Here is a 5,790-nt window from a genome sequence, read left to right on the forward strand (position 1 = left end):
TGTGCTAAGGCCGAATGTAACTTTGCATGTTAATGAGCAATGCATGTGTTAAATTGATGAAAAGGGGGAGGATGCTTTACTAGTGTGTATATGTGTGTATTAAGTGTTGAAATCGACCCCAAAAATGGACATGCATATTCGGCCAAGGGCAAAGAAATTAGCTAATATGTTGTGTTGATGCATGATTTTTGCATGTATGAGACTTTAATGTCTAATGTATAAATATGGGCTAAGTGCCTTGTGTTCATCTTTTGATGCCTAAATGATGAAATCAATTTATTTGTTTGATTAAGCTCAAGAGCAAAGGGGAAATAAAACCGATAAAGGGAAGGAAAAAGTGGTTGAATAGCTAGCGGAATCGTTCGACAACACCCGAGGTAAGTTCTTGAGTAAGAGAGCTTAAATTTCGATGTGATTAAATCATGCTCTATGTGTGGCTATTAAGCCGAATGTGCAAGGACAATATGTGCCTTATGTTTGAGTTTCGTAAACGAAAATGAAATATGAATGTACCATGAATTATTGTTAGATGTGCATGATTAATTGAATGCTGTCCGGGCTAAGTCCCGAAGGCTTTGTGCTAAGCGAATATATCCGGACTAAGATCCGAAGGCCTTTGTGCGAGATACTAAATCCGGGTTAAGTCCCGAGGGCATTCGTGCGAGTTATTAAAGCCGGGTTAAGTCCCGAAGGCATTCGTGCGAGTTGTTAAATCCGGGTTACGTCCCGAAGGCATTGTGTGAGTTACTAAAACCGGGCTATGTCCCGAAGGCATTTGAACGAGGAGCTATATCCGGTTAAATCCCGAAGGTACGTGATTTGGTAATGAATGAGCTTGCTGTAAAATTTCAGCGAATACTCGAAAAACATCCCAATATGGGATATGTTACGTATGTGTTGAATTTAATCGAGCCCTTACAAATAAATGTTCGCTCAGTTGATAAACGAGCTATCGGCCTTCGGCTAAGTTAGTCTATTGTGTATGTGCATAAGGGTTGTTAATGTTGTGAAGCAAGTTCAATATCGATAAATTGCGTATTATGAAATATTCCGTTTAGCTAAATGTGTGATATTCTTTGTTTATGCTGGAATTCCTTGCTCAAACTTACTAAGCATAAATTGCTTACTCGTTACATTGCTCCTCTGTTTTATAGATTTTTGGTTCTCCTGCTATCGGACTCGGGATCTTGAAGTCGAAGTCGCCCACACTATCAAAGGCTCTTTTGGGTACTATTTTGGTTGAATTTTGATATGGCATGTATAGGACTACCCATTGTTGTCTTTCGAGTACTTTATGAAATGTATAAGTGTACAGCCATGCGAAAATGGCTTGTAGAAGTGGAGTATGGCATTAGACCATTCGTATTTATGAATGTATAGATGGTTTCATGATGTAACTATGTTGGAATGGAAGTGTTGAGCAAATGATCAGCCACTAGAATGGCTAAGTATGATCATATGTGGGCTTACGTATGACAAGGCCCTAGTTGGTCCATGAAACCCCAAATTAGGTAAGGTTCACTTTGAAAACAGAAGCTGATAGCAGCAGTGGTGTGGATTGGAAAAATCACAAGAATTTGTAGGAGTGGAATTAAATAGTGAATAAATTATGTACTCGAACCTTGATGAATCTACTTTCATATGGAAGTAACGAAACAATTATAGGAACAGTACAGAAAGAGATATTCGGGTTCTTGTGGAACAGGGCCAGAACAGTTTCTGGATTCACTGTTCCGCCTTTGGAAATTCACTATAAATTTACCAGAGATAATTAGGGGTCATACCATATATGTATGGATTCCTCTCTGAGTCTAGTTTCCACAGAAACAAACGGCATCAGTATTGAAGCTCTGTGCAGAGAGATATCCCAGTCGTAATGGGAAAAGGTCAGTGTAGTCGACCCCTGTAACATGGGAGACTTTGACTAATAAACTGTACTAATTCGCCCGACCAAAAATTCTAGAAAAAATCCATAGGTGGGGACATGAGTCTAGGTTCAGGGAAAAATTACAAAACGGATTTTTGAGTTGTGAAACTCAAGATATGATTTTTGAAGCGACTAGTACTCAGACTGGGCAGTGTCTGGAAAAATTTTTCAAAGTTTGTTAACATCTCGTGTCCGACTCCGGTGTCGGTCTCGGGTTCGGGGTGTTACATTTTATTGGTATCAGAGCTACGGTTTAGTCGATTCTAGGACTACCGTAATGTTTTGGGTCTAGCCATACATGTCATTTTATGTGATTACTTGATAGTGTGGTGATTTCTGACAATTGTAAATGTGTTTATTTATAGTAATGGATCCCGATCGTGACCGAGAGGTAGCTGATGATCTTGAGAGTGTAGCGCCTGCTCCCGCACAAGGGACAGTGCCGGCAGACTCTCAACCTAATGCTAGTAATCCGAATGATGAAGCTAGACAAGCATTCTATAGCGTGATGAATGATTGGTTTAACCAATACATTCGAACTAATATGGCTGTTCCACAACCTCCATTCCCGACAAATACTACCCCCGCACCTACAATACCACCGGTAACGGACCAAATAAGGTCAAATAAGCCCCCAGTTGACAGAATCCGAAAACATGGGGCTACTGAATTTAAGGCTATGGATAGCGATGATGCCGAGCAAGCTGAATTTTGGCTGGACAACACTATCCGGGTACTCGATGAGCTATCTTGTACACCCGATGAATGCCTAAAGTGTGCTATCTCCTTGCTACGTGATTCTGCCTACTATTGGTGGAGTACTCTGACTTCTATTGTGCCCCGAGAGCAAGTAACTTGGGAGTTTTTCCAAACTGAGTTTCGGAAAAAGTATATCAGTCAGAGATTTGTTGATCAAAAACGGAAGGAATTTCTTGAGCTTAAGCAAGGCTCCATGTCGGTTACTGATTACGAGCGAAAATTTGTTAGACTTAGCAAATACGCTCGGGAATGTGTTTCGTCCGAAGCTATTATGTGTAAACGCTTCGAGGATGGGCTGAATGAAGATATAAAAATGTTCGTTGGCGTTCTTGAAATACAAGAGTTCGTGGTACTTGTTGAACGAGCTTGTAAAGCCGAAGAGCTTAGAAAAGAAAAGCAAAGAGTTGATGAGGGAACTGGAGAGTTTCGTAAAAGATCCTCGGGGAGGTCTCTTCAACAGACATCGAAGAGATTTCGAGATGATGCGGGCCAGTTTAGAGGCACTTCGGGCCTTTTTGGACGAGATCGTGATCGACCCCCTGTGGGTACACGAGGCACTTCGGTCGCCAGTGTTGGGAATGAACGTCGAGACAGGACGAAATGTCGATATTGCGGTAAATGGCATTCGGGGAGTTGTAGATTTCCTGACCGCTCCTGTTACAAATGCGGATCAGTGGACCACTTCATTAAAGATTGCCCGAGGTTGTCGGGACAGAATGCAAATCAGAGTGGGAGACCGGGTGCTACCACTGCTCGAGGTAGACCATCTGGAAATATGGGCAATGTTGGTGGTGGTCAGAGAGGATCTAGAGATGATATAACCAGATCCGAAGCCCGTGCGCCTGCTAGAGCTTATGCTATACGTGCCCGCGAGGATGCTTCTTCGCCTGATGTTATTACCGGTACATTCACTCTCTTTGATACTAATGTAATTGCTTTGATTGACCCCGGTTCTACTCATTCTTACATATGTGAAACCTTAGCCTCCAGTAAGACTTTACCTATTGAGTCTACTGAGTTCGTAATTCGGGTGTCAAATCCCTTGGGTCATTACGTGCTTGTCGACAAAGTGTGTAAGAAATGTCCCCTGGAAATTCGAGGTTCCTGTTTCCCGGCGAACTTGATGCTTTTGCCGTTTGATGAATTTGATGTTATCCTTGGTTTGGATTGGTTGACCGCGCATGATGCGATTGTGAATTGCAAGAGCAAGACTATTGATTTGAGGTGCGCAAATAACGAAGTAGTCCGAATTGAGTCTGCGGACTTGGAGGGGATGCCAGCTGTAATATCAGCAATGTTGGCACAGAAATATGTAAGAAAAGGGTGCGAAGCATACCTTGCGTATGTACTTGGTGACAAAGAATTAGAAAAGAAACCCGAATCTGTGCCGGTGGTTTGTGAATACCCGGATGTTTTTCCGGAAGAATTACCGGGTTTACCACCTGTTCGGGAGGTAGAGTTTGGTATTGAGCTTGTACCTGGAACTACGCCGATTTCGATAGCTCCGTATCGTATGGCACCAACCGAGTTAAAGGAGTTGAAAGCTCAGTTGCAAGAACTGACGGATAGAGGTTTCGCTCGACCAAGTTTCTCACCTTGGGGTGCACCAGTATTGTTCGTGAAAAAGAAGGACGGAACCATGAGGTTGTGCATTGACTATCGTCAGCTGAATAAAGTGACGATAAAGAACAAATATCCGTTGCCGCGCATCGATGATTTGTTCGACCAACTGAAGGGAGCCTCAGTGTTCTCAAAAATAGATTTGAGATCGGGCTATTATCAGTTGCGAATCCGAGATTCAGATATTCCCAAAACTGCCTTCAGAACGAGATATGGTCACTACGAATTCTTAGTGATGCCGTTTGGGCTCACTAATGCCCCTGCAGTATTTATGGATTTGATGAATCGGATCTTCAGACCGTATTTGGATCGGTTCGTAGTGGTGTTCATTGATGACATTTTGGTCTATTCAAGAGACGAGACCGAACATGCTGAGCATCTGAGGCTAGTGCTGCAAATTTTGCGGGATAAGCAGTTATATGCTAAGTTCAGTAAGTGTGAGTTCTGGTTAAGAGAGGTTAGCTTCTTGGGTCATGTGGTATCCGCGTCGGGTATTCGAGTTGACCCGAACAAAATTTTAGCCATACTTGACTGGAAACCTCCGAGAAATGTTACTGAAGTTCGGAGCTTTTTGGGACTCGCCGGTTATTACCGACGATTTGTGAAAGGTTTCTCGATGATAGCCACACCAATGACGAAGCTACTTCAAAAGGATGTTAAGTTTGAGTGGACGGAGAAATGTCAGAAAAGTTTCGACCAACTGAAAACTCATTTGACTGAAGCTCCAATTTTGGTGCAACCCGAATCAGGTAAAGAGTTTGTCATTTATAGTGACGCATCCCTACTTGGGTTGGGTTGCGTATTGATGCAAGAAGGTCGAGTCGTGGCCTATGCGTCGAGACAATTGAAGCCTCATGAGAGGAATTATCCGACCCATGATCTCGAACTAGCTGCCATCGTGTTTGCTTTAAAAATATGGCGACATTATCTGTTTGGTGAGAAGTGCCATGTATTTTCGGATCACAAAAGTCTCAAATATTTGATGACTCAACGAGACTTGAATCTGCGACAAAGACGTTGGCTTGAGTTGTTGAAAGATTACGAGCTTGTCATTGATTACCACCCAGGAAAGGCTAACGTGGTTGCGGACGCCTTAAGCCGGAAGTCATTGTTTGCTTTACGAGCGATGAACGTGCATTTGTCTGTTCTACCAGACAGTGTGTTAGTAGCTGAATTAAAAGCTAAACCATTATTAACTCACCAAATTCGTGAAGCTCAGAAAGTCGATGATGAATTGGTTGCAAAACGGGCTAAGTGTTTTCCGAACGAGGAATCGGAGTTTCAAATTGATGATGATGATTGTTTGAGGTTCAGAAATCGTTTGTGTGTTCCAAGGAATTCGGAACTCATTTCGATGATTCTGAACGAAGCCCATTGTAGCCGAATGTCAATTCACCCGGGGAGTACGAAAATGTACAACGATTTGAAACGTCAATTTTGGTGGCATGGTATGAAACGGGACATCTCTGACTTTGTTTCGAGAT

The sequence above is a fragment of the Gossypium hirsutum genome, chromosome A11 (genome assembly GCF_007990345.1).
Source record: "Gossypium hirsutum isolate 1008001.06 chromosome A11, Gossypium_hirsutum_v2.1, whole genome shotgun sequence".
Taxonomy (NCBI): domain Eukaryota; kingdom Viridiplantae; phylum Streptophyta; class Magnoliopsida; order Malvales; family Malvaceae; genus Gossypium; species Gossypium hirsutum.